At 43.6% G+C, this 15,472-nt stretch overlaps 1 protein-coding gene across 1 annotated transcript in view; it reads left to right on the forward strand.

Moving 5' to 3' along the window:
* LOC111865629 (protein TMEPAI) overlaps nt 1-15,472 on the forward strand; it is a 121,678-nt gene that overhangs the window by 1,956 nt on the left and 104,250 nt on the right. The window lies entirely within an intron of this gene.

Below are 15,472 nucleotides of genomic sequence, written 5' to 3' on the forward strand. Positions count from 1 at the left end.
CATGTAACATTAACTGCATCAGATCTGTGAATTAGCATACGAATTGCAGTTTACTTGGTACTGTCATGTGTTTTTAGATCTGGCCTCTCAACAGAATGGACAGTGCATTTGGTTGAGTCCACGACCTGAAATTACGTTTATAGATCGTGTACGAGTTATATCAGGGTGTTCGTGCGTCACCATCCCTTCCTCACATATGGCACCTGCAACCACTGCTCCATAGTTCATGCCATGTCTTTTCACCCTTCTTCGCAAGCGCAGCTTAGAGGTCATGCCTAAAACCACGACCATAACGGGGGGGGGGGAAACATTTTTACGGACTTTAAAAGTTTTCTTACAGCGAAAATGTCTCCGATGTACGCGTATTAACATGGCAACAAGATAAGTTTGTTTACCATACCTACATTTTGTGTCCACAAACAAGTGCAAAATGTTAATTTCGAAATATATAGATGTTTGAAGTTCAAAGGATGTAGTATAAGATTTGGCCGTGGATGCTAAAACGGCATTTTGCTGACATTTTCGAGGTTGAAATAACTTGCTTATTCAAATTAAAGAGTACATCACTGTGGATGAACTTGGCTGAATTAAATTAAAAGGTTTACCGAGTGAGTTCGTTTTAATAGATGTCTGTTCTGCTGGGACCTACGGTATATACAGTATATGTATATATATGTGTGTGTGTGTGTTATTTAAATCGGCTTAAAATGGCTGTAACGTGTTGACACAGTTTTGTTACCAGACCTGACGGACCTCACGTCTACCAAAACCGAAATCATTGTTACTAAATTCGGGTACTATTGTTGGTTATGATATCTAGAGAAAGCGTGTGCTGCAAAGGTGTGACATTGTAGTAGCGATATACGTATATTTGTCACAGCTGTGATCGGTTCCTCTAATTTGTAACTACTTGCAGACTTAAACAGGTCCAGAACGAGCAAGCTTCAGTTTTATTCGTGTAGGTCTCTAAGGCTTCGTATTCAGCTGTTTGTGCAGGCAGCGAAGTCTGCTGTGAGTTAACATATTCTTTCCATGTTTTCCAAGGTCTACCTCGGTCGCAGCACCCTCTTGGTTTGTACTGCAGAGTCTGTAACGCTAGGAATATTAAAATTTTCCAGATGCCGAGGTTACCAGCCGACCATCACGAAGGTTCGTCTGGTTCCTGCTTCTTTTGACTGGCAAGGTTGGTATACCGGTAGCCACGTAGCTCCAGCGTGGCATTTGAGGCCATACCCAAACAAGAAGCGCGCGAATTGCCCGAATATTTTAGCAGCCTAATGAATTATCAATGTGGGGTTATTTAACGACGTTGTTGGATGGTAGGAGGACATACGTAAAGCTGTCCCTGTGCTTAAATAATTAAGCACTACGTCATGAAGACGTATGGGGGAGTGGATATGTAGATCCACGTATTCTTGACCTCGGCACTAGATGGAGGTGAGTAGTCAGCTTCACCCCCAGGGAAAGAGGCCTCCGTACATATTGGATAGGAAGTTGGGTGGACCCCAGGGCCTATCTGGACGACGTGGAGAGAAGAGAAATCTTGACCCTGCCGGGACTCGAAATCCGACCCCACGGTCGTCCAGTCCATAACCAGTCGCTATACCGACTGAGCTATTCCGTCTCCCAGAACTGATATATGATGAAGTGGAAAAGATTTTGAAGGAAGCGGTCGTGGCCTAATCGAGGTACTGTCCCAGCATGTGCCAGGCAGGGATAGCAGGTGCTCCCGAATGCTGGTGTAGAGCGGTGCCGTGCAGTGTGACTGCTCAGAATTCCGTTTTGCGACACGAGTGTCAGGGTATGAGCTCTGAAACTGGCGGCTGAACCGCGCCCCTGGGGACACTTGTCCCTCCATGCGGGCTCCGTTACGAGTTGTATGTTCAGAGACCGGACTGCTTGTATTTTTCGAATTTTTTTGTGGCCTAGTGGTCAGAGTTCCTGGCTACAGATCCTGAGGTCCGGGTTCGATTCCCGGCGCTACTAGATTTTCTGAGAAGTAGTGGGTCTGGAACGGGGTCCACTCAGTCTCGTGAGGATAATTGAGGAGCTGTTTCAAGGAAATAGCGGCTCCGGACTAGAAAATTGAAATTAACGGCCGTGGGGATTCGTTGTGCTGACCACTCGACACCCTCTGTCCGCAAAGTTGGCACTAACTTCGCCGACAAGCGGCGGTCGCTCGGTCGGTATAGTTCGCTTGCGGACTAAAGCCACGGAGTTTGTTTTTTGTATTCTCTCCGAGTGTTTGTATGTCATTTGACCTCAGGTTTGTCTTTTGGTTATGTAAGCCTTGCAGCGAGACAAAACTCATATCCATATGTAGTTAGTCTAAGCATGACAGTATGCGTTAGATGGGGTAGTGTGAGGGCTCCCAGAGCCACCAGACAGTAAGATATGGTCGTGAGTCCCACGGAACTTGGAACCGAGAATAGCTGAATGGGATGGTTGGATTTATTGACACTTCTGTTACAATTACAGCCGACCCGCTCCACTCCTTACTGGACTACGAGTGTCTTTTCTTCTGCTGTGACTGACTTGGTTCTGATTTACGAGTCACTCACTTCTTCAGCTTCCGCTGTCCGCTGGTTAAGGCTCCACAGCTGAACACTCAACTCTCTCACGACGACTGACTCAGTCTGAGTCTGTCTTATGTTACGACCGGCGGTGAGTCGGCCAGTCTCTCGGAAATGAGGCACCCACCTGGGGCCTATGACCAGATTTTTATTACTGTCAGACAGTTGCGGGTTTGCTGATGTTGGCTGTCCCTCTGACGAGAGGACGGGTCTGTCGTTTACAGTTACTGCTGGTCCACACCAGCGCAGTCATTCTCGGGTCTGAGTCCCGTGGGACTCGCGACCTTATTTTATTGATTCAGATTCGAGACTTCCTTTTACGTCGCTTCCTACAACTCGCAGGGCTACGGTGGAGGCATTCGACCTCGCCTCCACACGGGATAAGTACTTTACTTACGTGTTGGCCGCGCCATAGCTCAAGCGGTTAGTCGCTAACTTCCCACCTCGGCGGCCCGGGTTCGAGCCCGGGTCTGGTCAGGTGGGATTTGTGGTAGACAAAGTGGCGCTAGGGCAGGTTTTCTCCCCTGACAATCTTCATTCCACCAAATTCCCCATCATAATCACCCGGGTTAGGTACAATGGGCCAGTCACTGGCCGACGTGCCGAGTGGACCCAGCTGGACTCCACCCTCCCACTATGAGAAAATACTTACTTGTTGAATCAGTTTTCTGCACTCCCACTTTTATAGTCTAGCGCGTATCCTTGGAAGTTTCTCAGGTAGTTTCACTTTCAAATTTTACAGTTTCGAGACTAATCGACAGCATGAATTGTAGTAGAGAACGTGAGTTAAATAAACGGATTGGAGCAGTCGAGGGTTTCCCTACGCAGGTAGATGGAACCACTGACTTCGCCGGACGCTCTGTTGCCATCTGTGAGGTACCCTAAGTTGAAGAGCGGACGCCGTTACGGCAAACCTTTTCCTGTTCTTACCACAGATACTCTCAATCAAACTGACCTGTACGAGATTGAGATAAGTTGGAAGCAGTGTGTTGATATTTACACAGATGGCGCGGGGAAACGCGTGGGTTTGTTGCACCTGTCAAAGCCGTTGCACTGAAATGCACCAATAGCCACATCATTCATCCTCACACTGTTCCTTAAACGTTCCCCACGCACTCAAAATGGCGTTCGACCAGAATGTGGAGATTTACATTTTACAAGATGAAGGCCATTGTATTCGAGAAATTCTGTGCCCATTTTCTCGAGACGGGTGGCAGTTACATCTTCGATGGTTATGCACGAGGCAGAGTTTCGTTTCGAATATTCACACGGCACTCAGAAATGTTGTTGTTCAATGTTGACCATCTTTTCCACCTTCCATCACGTCTTTGTGAAATTGTGTGGTTCCAGAGTTTTATTAGACCTGGGAGACATTTTACCAAACGGATGACAATATACAGTTTTGAAAGAACCACAGACTGTTTTCAGGTATTGAAATCTTTTCTTCTGTCGAACTTGATCATGTAAGTGAACTCCGACAATAATTTAGAATCACCTTGTGTAAACATGTAAAATCCCGCTCTTTGAGATATAAGTGCTTCACGGCTATGGCAGTGAAGTGTTAACTGCCTTCATGGAATTGACTCTCTGTAGTTTTATGTATTTTTATCGATGTTTTGAAGGAACTTGCTGCCACCATATTTGTTTACTCCGAAGATGAAGGCAGCAAGTTTTCCGAAACGTCGCGAAACATGTACCGGACTACAAGACGCCATATACCAGAACGCAGTGGTTTGTAATCTTGCATTTTCTTCTCCTGTCCGCTTTTGTCTGGTAGGCTTAATTACACAAAGCAGTGTACATTCATCGCTGCTTCTTCGATGGACTCTTTACAAGGAGCTGGTCTCGATCACTGGACCAGCTCGAGGCCTCCACTCCTGATGACGGAAATGGATCCAGCTTCCGAAACTTCGTAGAAGCATACCTCGGTTTCATTGCGCTTCGCAGTTTCGCGATTTTTTTACAAACTGAAGGTTTGTGGCAACCCTGCGTCGAGCAAGTCTGTCGGCGCTATTTTTCCAACAGCTTGTGCTCACTTCGTGTCCCTGTGTCACATTTTGGTAACTGTCGCAATATTTCAAACTCTTTCATGGTGAACTATGATGTTACTATTATAATTGCTTTGGGGGAATCTGCTCTTGGCGAAGATGCTGTGAACATGATTGAAATGACAACAAAGGAGTTAGAATATTGTCAACTTAGTTGATAAGGCAGCAGCTGGGTTCGAGAGGACTGACTCCAATTCTGAAAGAAGTTCTATCATGGGTAAAATGCCGTCAAACAGCATTAATGCTACAGAGAAATCTTTCGTGAAGGGGAGAGTCAATCGACTCGGCAAACCTCATTGTCGTCTTATTTTAAGAAATTGCCACAGCCACCCCGACCTTCAGCAACCACCGCCCTGATCAGTCAGCAGCGTTCAACATCGAGGCAAGACCCTCCATCAGCAAAACGTTTTTGACTCGCTGAAAGCTCAGATGATGGTTAGCATTCTTTTAGAAATAAAGTATTTTTAATTAAAGCATGCACATTGTTTCAATAAATAATGCTCTTGCACGCTTAATGGACTGCAGTAAAGTGTGAACATAACTTTTATATGCACTGGGAAACCAGCAAATTCGTGTGACTCGCTTCACTGCGGTGATCTGGAACCGAACCAAGGAATGCCTGTATTATGTGAAACGCTCCATATTAAATGCAACTGTTATATCGAGGTTTCGATCCACTTTCTAGGCCGATTAAACTCCAGAAAGAAACACACACGACCTTGAGCAAACTACTTCATATATTAGCTGATTACTGTAGGTGTAGGAACAGTCAGCAGCGTTCAACATCGAGGCAAGACCCTCCATCAGCAAAACGTTTTTGACTCGCTGAAAGCTCAGATGATGGTTAGCATTCTTTTAGAAATAAAGTATTTTTAATTAAAGCATGCACATTGCTTCTATAAATAATGCTCTTGCACACTTAATGGACTGCAGTCAAGTGTGAACATAACTTTTGTATGCACTGGCAAACCAGCAAATTCGTGTGACTCACTTCATTGCGGTGATCTGAACCTGCAGTATCTCCGAGGTATGCCTCCGTATTGTAATAGGCCTATACCAAACAGCGGATTCAACTTCCGCTTGCTCTGATTTTTAAATGCGCTTTTCACGAAATATGATATTGGACAATTTTACAAAAAATTGTCAATACGTTCAAATTTTAGTTAAACTCTGACAGAGTACCGGGCGTATTACTTGAAGACTTCCAAGGATTTCTGCGCGCATGTGGACCGTAGTTCAGGAAATGTGTATCGAATGAAGAACTGTTCCGAGCAAATGATGTAAGAGAAGAAGAAGAAGAAGAAACACGCTTATCCGCAATCTCGATTCGGATTGCAGTGCACTGACCTTCCTGTAACGACGTGGGCAAAATGACATCAGTAAGCAGATTCCCGCAGAGACGCGTCTTGACGGCGATTGCAACCTTGCGACTTGCAGGGGCCAAGCCCAGTAGACAGACAACTGTGTATCTGGGTGAAGTCATTGCTTTAGTCTTTCGGTTTATTCAGTTACTGCGTAAACCAGTTAGACAGAAGAGTTCCATTGGAGTGGCGTGCGTTTGATTGGTTGCTGTCGCCAATACAAGTGATTGTGTGCGACTCATAGCGAGATATACTATCACTCACTCATGGAGCCGAGCCCTTCTTGAGAAACCGCCAATTTTGCAGCTACTCAAGAGCTTCCCAGCATTTTATGGAACCCGAAGGCTCATTATCGTGTTCACAGGAGCCGTCCACTGGTCCCTATCCTGAGCCAGATCAGTCCAATCCATATCCCACCATATCTCTCCAAGATCCATTTTAATATTGTCCACCCACCTACGTTTTGGTCTTCCTAGTAGTTCTTTCCAGTTGGCTTTCCCAACCAATATCATATGCAATCCTCTTCTCCCCCTTTTATGCTACATGCCCTGCACACTTGATCCTCCTTGACTTGATCATTCTAATTATACCTGGAGAAGTGTACAAGTTATGAAGCTCCTCATTATGCAGTTTTCTCCAACCTCCTGTCACTTGATCCCTCTTCGGTCCAAATATTCTTCTCAACACCCTGTTCTCAAACACCCTCAATCTGGGTTCCTCCTTTAATGTCAGAGACCAAGTTTCACACCCATACAGAACCACAGGCAAAATTACAGTTTTGTATATTCTAATTTCTATGTTTTTGGACAGCAGACGAGAAGACAAAAGGTTCTGGACTGAATGGTAGCAAGCATTACCCGAGTTAAATCTCCTCTTAATTTCCTCCTGAATCTGGTTTTGATTTATTATCGTTGTTCCCAGATATCTGAACTGTGCCACATTTTCAAAACATCTGCTACCTATCTTTATGTCATGATTTTGCCCTGCAGTTTGGTGACTAGACAGCAACATATACTTCTTATAACTAAACAGTGAAGGAAATTCCTATGAATGTTTATATGATCATTCTACAATGTTTGCAGAATTCTGTTGAATTTTGTAGCATGACTGCATTATTCATGTTGTAACTGAAAAATATGAATGTACACATCTAATGTTAATAAACACACCGCAACAAAGAAAGAAAAAAATATTCCGTGCGTTTGCTCGACGGATGACCTCATGTTGACTAACCGCTTAGACTACACTGTTATCCGCCCAGATACCATAAAAGCGAGAGGGGACGTTGCTTCTGGACTCCACGGCTTTATAATTCATAAATCATTATCAACCTAACGTCCATTGTCATCTCTTATATTTTGAAACCAAAGGCCTGGGCTTGTAGGAGCAAAGAGAGGATTTCCAGAACAGAAAAGCTGTCAGACGGGATGAGTTCTCTTCACGGGGCACGAGAGATGCAAATACCCAGTCCTGTTACTCAGCGACTTGGTATTTCTCCCATCTACCTGCATCTAAACTTCTCTTTCTCTTCATATAAGGGCAGACGAGAGCTTTTATTGATTAAATTGTGTGATAGCACATGACTATGGACCGGATTTAGATGCAAATGCATATTCTTTCTTGCAACCAGAAAGTATGATCATTTGGATATATGTATGAATTACTTCATTTCTTAAATTTTAGACATTGTTTGATGGTGCATGTAAATGCGTGTTTTGCCAGTTTTATGAATAAGCATAATATTTTTAAGATCTCTATTTATGCTGCATATTTTCTTTTTAAAATGTTCATATATATATTGATTTTATGCTCAAATTTTCAATGATCATCGCGTGTATACAATTTTTCTTTTCCGTATTAGGGTATGCTGAATATTTGACTCGCAACGTTTCGTCATACAAATTTTTCTGATGCAATACCCAGGACGGGACTTGCCCATACCTCTACTAGTAACTTGCCTCATCCGCGTACCATCAAAGTGGCCGCGAAGAGATTAGTCGGAAGCGCATTCACATGTAGCCGCTATCAACGTAATACGATTCAACCGATAAGGGACTTCTCTTATTTATTTCCGAAGTCTCCATCAGGTTCGCTACGCGTCTTCATTTGGAGCTGGGGGTGGTTCATATTTATGTTGACTAGTCTGTGATTAAGTTTGCTTAGCTTTTGTAGTCATGCCGAAAGTGAAAGTAAGTCAGAAGACTAAATTACAGCTGTATCAGCGGGAGTTCGAAGGAGAGATGATAACTACGGATAACAAGATTCTTTATTGCCGAGCATGTGAAAATACGGTTGATTGTGAGAAAAGCATTTGAACACTAATATACCCAAAGAGAATATTGAAATTAAATCCACGAAAAGTTGTCCTGTTCAAAAATTGCTTTGTGAATTTTTGATAGCAGTTTTTCACAGCTTTCATTTGACTTGTGCGAAGCCTTTTTAGCGGCATATATTCCGCTGTGGAAACTAATCAGTTCTACTCTGAGAGACTTAATAGAGAAGTATTCACAATGCAAAGTGGGAGATGAATCTACTGTCCGCAAGAATTACGTTCTCATAAATTAAAATATTAGAGATAGGATTCAAGATAATTTTGTGTGGATATCAATCGACGAGACACAAGACTGTGAGGGACGGTTTATTGCAAATAAATAATAATAAGAATGAACAATCTACCCCATATCTTCTTGCGGGAGAGCAATTTGAAACCACAAATAGCTGCGCAGTTTCCGAAATTTGATCAATTCCATGAATTTACCATGACAGAATGACATTCAGTGTGAGCGCGTATTTCTCTTTTTGCGACAGATGCCGCAAGTTACATGATTAAAGCCGGTATTGCTCTTAAAGTTATATTTCCAAATATGACACATTTGACTTGCCTTGCCCATGGGTTGGACCGTGTTGCAGAAACAATTCGTGCGAATTTTCCGCCTGTTGACAAGTTGGTGTCTTCTGTGAAGAAGGTATTTGTTAAAGCGCCATACAGAAAAGAAGCCTTTAAAGCAGTAGCACAGAGCGTTCCACTTCCGCCAGAAGCAATTTTAACGCGCTAGGGCATGTGGCTGTGTGCAGTGAGTTATACCGAACATTTAGAAACAGGAATGTCTACATTTGATCCCAAAAGTGCAGCATCAATTCAAATTGCCCAAGATGTACTAAAAAACGCAGAACTAGAAACTAATCTTTCCTATATATCTGCTCACTTCTCTCATCTTCCATCTGCCATTTCCTCACTGGAGGCAAGCAGCAGCAATTCTAGTTTGTATCAGTCTTTAAGCGTATTCAAAATCACTGTTTCCAAATTGAATTCTGTTCCTGGAAGTGTTGGTGAAGTACTGAAGGAACACGTATACAGTATTGAAGGGGCGACACAGCGTATAGATCGCATAAGCCTACTTTTATTTTTTCAAAATAAGGAGAGTAGGCCAAAAATTATAATAAGTAACAAGCTGTGGAAAGAACTAGCATAGAATAACCAACTTTCCTTTGCTACGACACGAACCGCAAAGAGAACGACGCGGCCAACAATTCTGTTATGCGTGTATTCACTGTCACGGAAATGTGTTTACCGAGCCGTTGTTTAGCTACGATAGGGCGTGGCTACACATTTTTTTTTCAAAATAAAGAAGGCAGGGAAAAAATAGAATGTAGGAATTCCATTTATCTTAACTTTTGACTCACTGTACTTGGCCTCTCATCGACATTGCTTTGGATTGCTTACATTGTAGATATTCTTTTTGAAACTATATATTGCATATGTCCATATATTTACATGACTTTCAGAATGGGGTGGAGGCAACACGTTTGTGACTGGCTCGGTCTCCATCTCACCTGTCCCAGGGTCATACATGCATGCATACACACGTACATACAAACATAAACATACATACATTTGACAGCGTAGGTATCATATTTTGTTTTATTTCGAGGGCCAAATATTCGTGCAGTGCAAACCAAGAACCAGCGATGTGTAGAACAGGTCGCTGTGGATTTACAAATGGTGTAGACCAGAACCACGAGAAGGTTATGTAACATGACGTGTACCGATATCCATATACAGTAAAATCGTAATGGTGCTGTCTGAGATTGTGTTAGCACAGTGCACAGATAATGCACTGCACTCCGTGGTTACAGGTAGTACAGTTCCACTCTGATAACAGTTCTCAGAAATCGCGGTTGCGTTGCGGTTGCCAGTTTCCTTGGTGTGCTCTCGGCCTAACTGTCTGCACTTGCCCCAATGGAGTTGCTGAGTGCTGGAGAACACTGAGAAGAATTTCGTTGAAGATTACTGTCTTCTGCAATGTTACACCGTATGGTCTGGTAGATATTTAACCGTATTGTAGCTCAGGCTGTAAGTCTCCCGTTTCCGTCAGCTGCGTCCCGAGTTTCAGGTCAGGTCATATGGGATTTTGGACAAAATGGCACCGGGGCAGGTTTTATCCAAGTTCTTCGGTTTCCACTTCCAGTTCTCATTTCACTAAATGCTCAATATTATTTATTATTATCTTCTCATCGGACGGCAGCATCGTTAAGAAACGAGCGTTTCGGAGCAACTTTCTGCCTCGATAACTCGTAACAGTGGATGAAAGGAATTACACCTTAATACAAATATATAAAATATGAAAATAAGTTATGTATGTACGTGTATGAATGTTAATTGGAATATGAGAGACGTTTACGTCGATATAAAATGCTCCTTTCGGTGTGAAGCACTTTTATTGTCATGTAGCCAACTCTTAAACTGTGTATTCTGCCTGTATTTATAATACGAATTTCAGTAATTAATGTATCAATTGCTAATTAATCAAGACTGACTAAACTATCTTCTTTGGCTTCAAATTGACTGTGTCCACTCAGTTGGCGTCTCTAGCTGCGTGGCCTCCTTAATGTTAGAAGACACCTGAAGGGCAACGGTCGTGGCCTGATTTGAAGCACTGTCCTGAGATTTCTTAGGATGGACTGAAGAAAACTTTGGGAAAATGTCAGGACGGCTGGTTTCCTAATCAAGTCTTGAATCCGGGGCTTCCCGGTTACGAAGCAGAAGTGCAAAGCACTCGACTAATAGTCGCAAAGCTAGTCAAGAATTTCTCGGAAGAGTCATTGCCGTGTTCAGAGGAGTCCGCCCTTGCTGATAACGAGGTGAAACGAATGTCAAGATTATGTACGTTGTGGAACCTCTCGATAGGGAAGTACCGGGGATTTGGAGGAACTTTCTGCCTACATCTTCAGGAAAATGCCATATAGAAGGTACTCAGAATATGGAGGCAGCATTATCTTAGTCTGTAATGGACGGACCGTTGGTTTTAAAACATTTTCAAAAAATCAGTTTTATACTCTAAAGAAAGTTAGCTCGAAGCCATTGCCTCACTTTCCTACAGCATTTCCGATTTGTTATTCAGAATTCATCAGTTCGACCTTGTGTAGTCAGATTTATTGACAACGCCGTTAAATGACGTACAAATAAACTATGAACAATACATTACGGCATGTGTCACTGCGTTGAATCCATATCGATATCCAATGCTTTTGCCAGATATATCGCTTTATCGATATAAATCGACATTCTTGTACGTATGTCAGTTCTCCGTTGTTCTCTCTTGACATAACCTCAAAACCGAATAATGTTATCGCCGGCTTTCGGAGACCAAATCTGTATCCAGCAAGGAGCAGGTCAGACTGAAACATTTGCAATCTTGCGGAGAAATAGTAATTTAGGCGTGACATTGATCGGCTCCAGGGCTGGAAATGAGGTTAGACTTGGGTAGACGCCGTCTGCTTAGTTCCAGAGCGCTGCGTTTTGAGGAAGCCACTTCCTGTGTTTCAAGACGTCATAATTATCGCTCTCAACGGTGACGCATGTAGGAGGAAATTTACGAGCTACATTATAATAATTCCCAGGGGGTTTTCTGCTGATCTGCAGCATGCACTTAGTTCAGAAGTGGACCATCCATCTAGCTCAAGACTGTATTGTTCACTTAGTTCAGACGTGGACCATCCATGTAGCTCAAGACTATATTGTTCACTTAGCTCAAGACTGTAGTTTTCACTTAGTTCAGAAGTGGACCATCCATCTAGCTCAAGACTGTATTGTTCACTTAGTTCAGAAGTGGACCGTCCATCTAGCTCAAGACTGTATTGTTCACTTAGTTCAGAAGTGGAACATATAACAGTGAAATGAATTTCATTGAGTCTTGAAGTTTAAATCACTAATTTAAGCATGTGGTAAAGTAATTAGCAGTTCAAAGCAGAACTCAAAGCATACTTTCTTATTGCTTGGGTTCCTCGTTACTTAACTACAGGGTGTGCCTACATTAAATGTAATGATTATGACCTCAGAATCATTCCATTTCCATTATTTGTAAATGTTGAGATGTGAATTACATTTGAAAATAACGTAACATGTTAGTGACTAGATATGGGGTCCGGATCGATAAATGGATTTATTGAACGCTTATAACTCGTAAATACAAATAATTAGAGCACTTTCACTAATCTAATATCTAAATTGGCTCGTCTGCCCAGTTCTGAATTGAAACTTTTACCAAGTTCTGGGTAACCATTTGCACCCCTGAATGGCTCGGAAGTAAACACGTCTCCGCGATATTGAGTGCTTTCACTGGCCCGGCCGAGTCCGAGAGTGAGAGCGGTTTCGCTTTCCGCGGGCTGACCTGCAGACCACAGCAGGCAGGGCACATGAAGTCTGCCTGTTTCTGTCACTACAGCAGCACTAAGCACGGGCCGCAGTTGGAGCTCGCCTGTCAAACACACCATTCTCTTCAGAGTTATTTCTGTGTTTAATTAAGCATGACTCCATGGAAGCATTCATTGCTACACTCATTTGTAATTTCTGCACTGGATGTGGAGGTCAGCTACATGCCTTGGCCTTTTACCTTGCGGGGAAAGAGCCCCTCCCGCGGTACACATTGGATAGGAGGCTGAGTGGGCCCCAGCCGATCTGAACATCTTGGTCATCCTAGTCAGTATTATAATTCAGCTAATTCAGTCGGTCCAACGACTGGGGTACAGGCTGCACGGCTGAAGAGTCGTGGTTCGATTCCTGGTAAGGACAGTAGATTTTTTTTCCTCTTCTCCATAACGTCGAGATCGGCTCTGGGACCCACCGAGCCTCCTATACAGTGATTACCAGGGTTAAAGCGGCAGGTGCGTGAAGCTGACCACTCACCTCCATCTAGTGCCTAAGTTAATGGTGGAGCTATACCTCCACTCCCTCGAACGTTTTCACGGCATGATGCTTAATTAATTGAGTGCATGGATAACTTTACATTAATAAAAGTCTGTGAGGTTTGAAAGCCTCAAGGCGATGACAGTGGACAGTGGTGGATGTTATACAGACGGTCAGAATGAGATCTTTGTCTTCATGTCTGATAACGGAGGCAACACGTTCTTCCGGTACATCCGTGAAGATGTACCAGTCTACACTGCATTATATCTCAGAATAGAAAAATTAAAATTGTCTATAATCCATTTTCCTGTCGGCCATTATCTGGTACGCCTAATTGCACAAAACGGTTTATACCTGTCGTTGTTTCTTCAATAGACGAACAGATATGGTTTAATGCATAAAACGATCACAGAGGGTACTGAACGAGCAGGCAGGTGGCTGGGTTCAGTTGCAATGGCCGCCAGAAATTTGAGAGGAAAGTCACAGGCTCGGGACCAATGGCGAGCAGTCGTAAAGGAGGGCAAGGTTCATCATGGACTATAGTGTCCGCAGAAGTGACTTCGTTTGTCTATGGAGATATGCCGTTGCTTGCCACTGGAAAGACTGGACGGAATTGATTCGTATTCTGTATATATGAACTCATCTGCCATAGAACATTCAAACTTCATCATCGGGCGTCGTTCAAATGGCCCCGAAAACATTGAATCACGATTTCATCGAAAACTGCTCTAACGGTTCTGACTAAATTTCACTAATTTATGGGGATGGTGTCCTTGAAGAAAGCGGACAGGTGGTATCTGCAGAAAATCGCGCTACACACCCTGTGGGCTCAAATGGGCACGCATATTGTAGCTGCTACGAGTATAATCACTTACCGACAATGGTCTTCTGAACAAAACTTTTATTTGTTTGTTTAGCTTATTTTTCTTCCTTTTAAAAAATAAAAGGCGTGTGAGATCACCTATATATATATGTGTGCGTGTGTGTCTGTGTGTTCCCCCCCTAACAAATCGGAATAGTCGAGCCTGAAGAAAGGCCATTGCTAGGCAACTGCTCCATAAACACGTTCCCGCGGGGACGAATATACGCGTAGCAATAGAATAGCTGTTGGACGCGGTGTTTCCTATGCGGCCAGTTTCCTATCAGATACTCAGTATCTGTTGAAAGGAAAGTAGGCGATCCCGTGTAGAAGAGGGGTCGAATGCCTCCACCTACCGCTGCAAGTCTTAGGAGGCGACGATGTAGGAACCTACTGCCTGTGGGAACAACTGGGCCACCCCGGTCCTGAGGGATATAAATACGGGAACTTGGCCCTCCAGGTTGGGGGAGTAAAATGTGCTCAGTAGTCCCACCTGACTCGGATCTGAGAATGATTGCGCTGGCGAGGGCCAGCAGTAGATGTAAACTAAAGACCCATCCTCTCGTCAGAGAGGATGTTACATAAGGACTATAACCGCAAGTGTTCAGTTCGCTCACTTAGTCACGGAGCTGAGCCCTTCTTGAGAAGCTTCCAGTTGCGCAGCTACTCAAGAGCTTCCCAGCATTTTATGGAACTCAAAGGTTCATCACCGTGTTCACAAGAGTCCTCCACAGGTCCCTCTCCTGAGTTAGATCAATCCAATCCGTAAGATCCCATGCTGTCTCTCTAAGATCCATTTTAATATTGCCCACCCACCTACGCCTTGGTCTTCCCAGTGGTCTCTTTCCTTCCGGCTTTCCAATCAATCTACTATATGCATTCCTTTTCTCCCTAGTTCTTGCTACATGCTCTGCCCATCTCATCCTCCTTCACTTGCTCATTCGAATTATACTTGGAGTTAAGACCACAAGTTATGAAAAAGCCTGTGCCTAATTAATGATTTTCATTCCCCTTTCCATAGAAAAATGTATAGGCTCCTGATGGTGCGATGCCACCTCCATCCAATCTGACCTCCTGTACTCCCGCTAAATCTAACTTCTATTTTGAGATTTCTTCTGCCACTGCCCTGAGCGAACCTGCCCTATACAAACTTCTGACATTCCAAGTTCCAAATCTCATATCCGGAAAATAAAATTACTGGTCGTGAGTCTCGAGGTGCTTTTCGCCAAGACTAACTGATTGGCGGTAAACTGTCAGTCGTAACGTAACTCTGATCTCTGATTAGTTCTTCTCAGAACTACTACTACTTCTACTTCTTCTTTTTTGTGACGCGCCGGTTGGGGGAAACGTTTGGAATGGAATGGCGGGCGTTTGACTTCAGCGCATCCGTGCCGAAATGTCTGTCCCGCAATTCCAGGAACTACTGTTGCACGCATAGATTGTCC

The sequence above is a fragment of the Cryptotermes secundus genome, unplaced genomic scaffold (assembly GCF_002891405.2).
Source record: "Cryptotermes secundus unplaced genomic scaffold, Csec_1.0 scaffold2482, whole genome shotgun sequence".
Classification (NCBI taxonomy): domain Eukaryota; kingdom Metazoa; phylum Arthropoda; class Insecta; order Blattodea; family Kalotermitidae; genus Cryptotermes; species Cryptotermes secundus.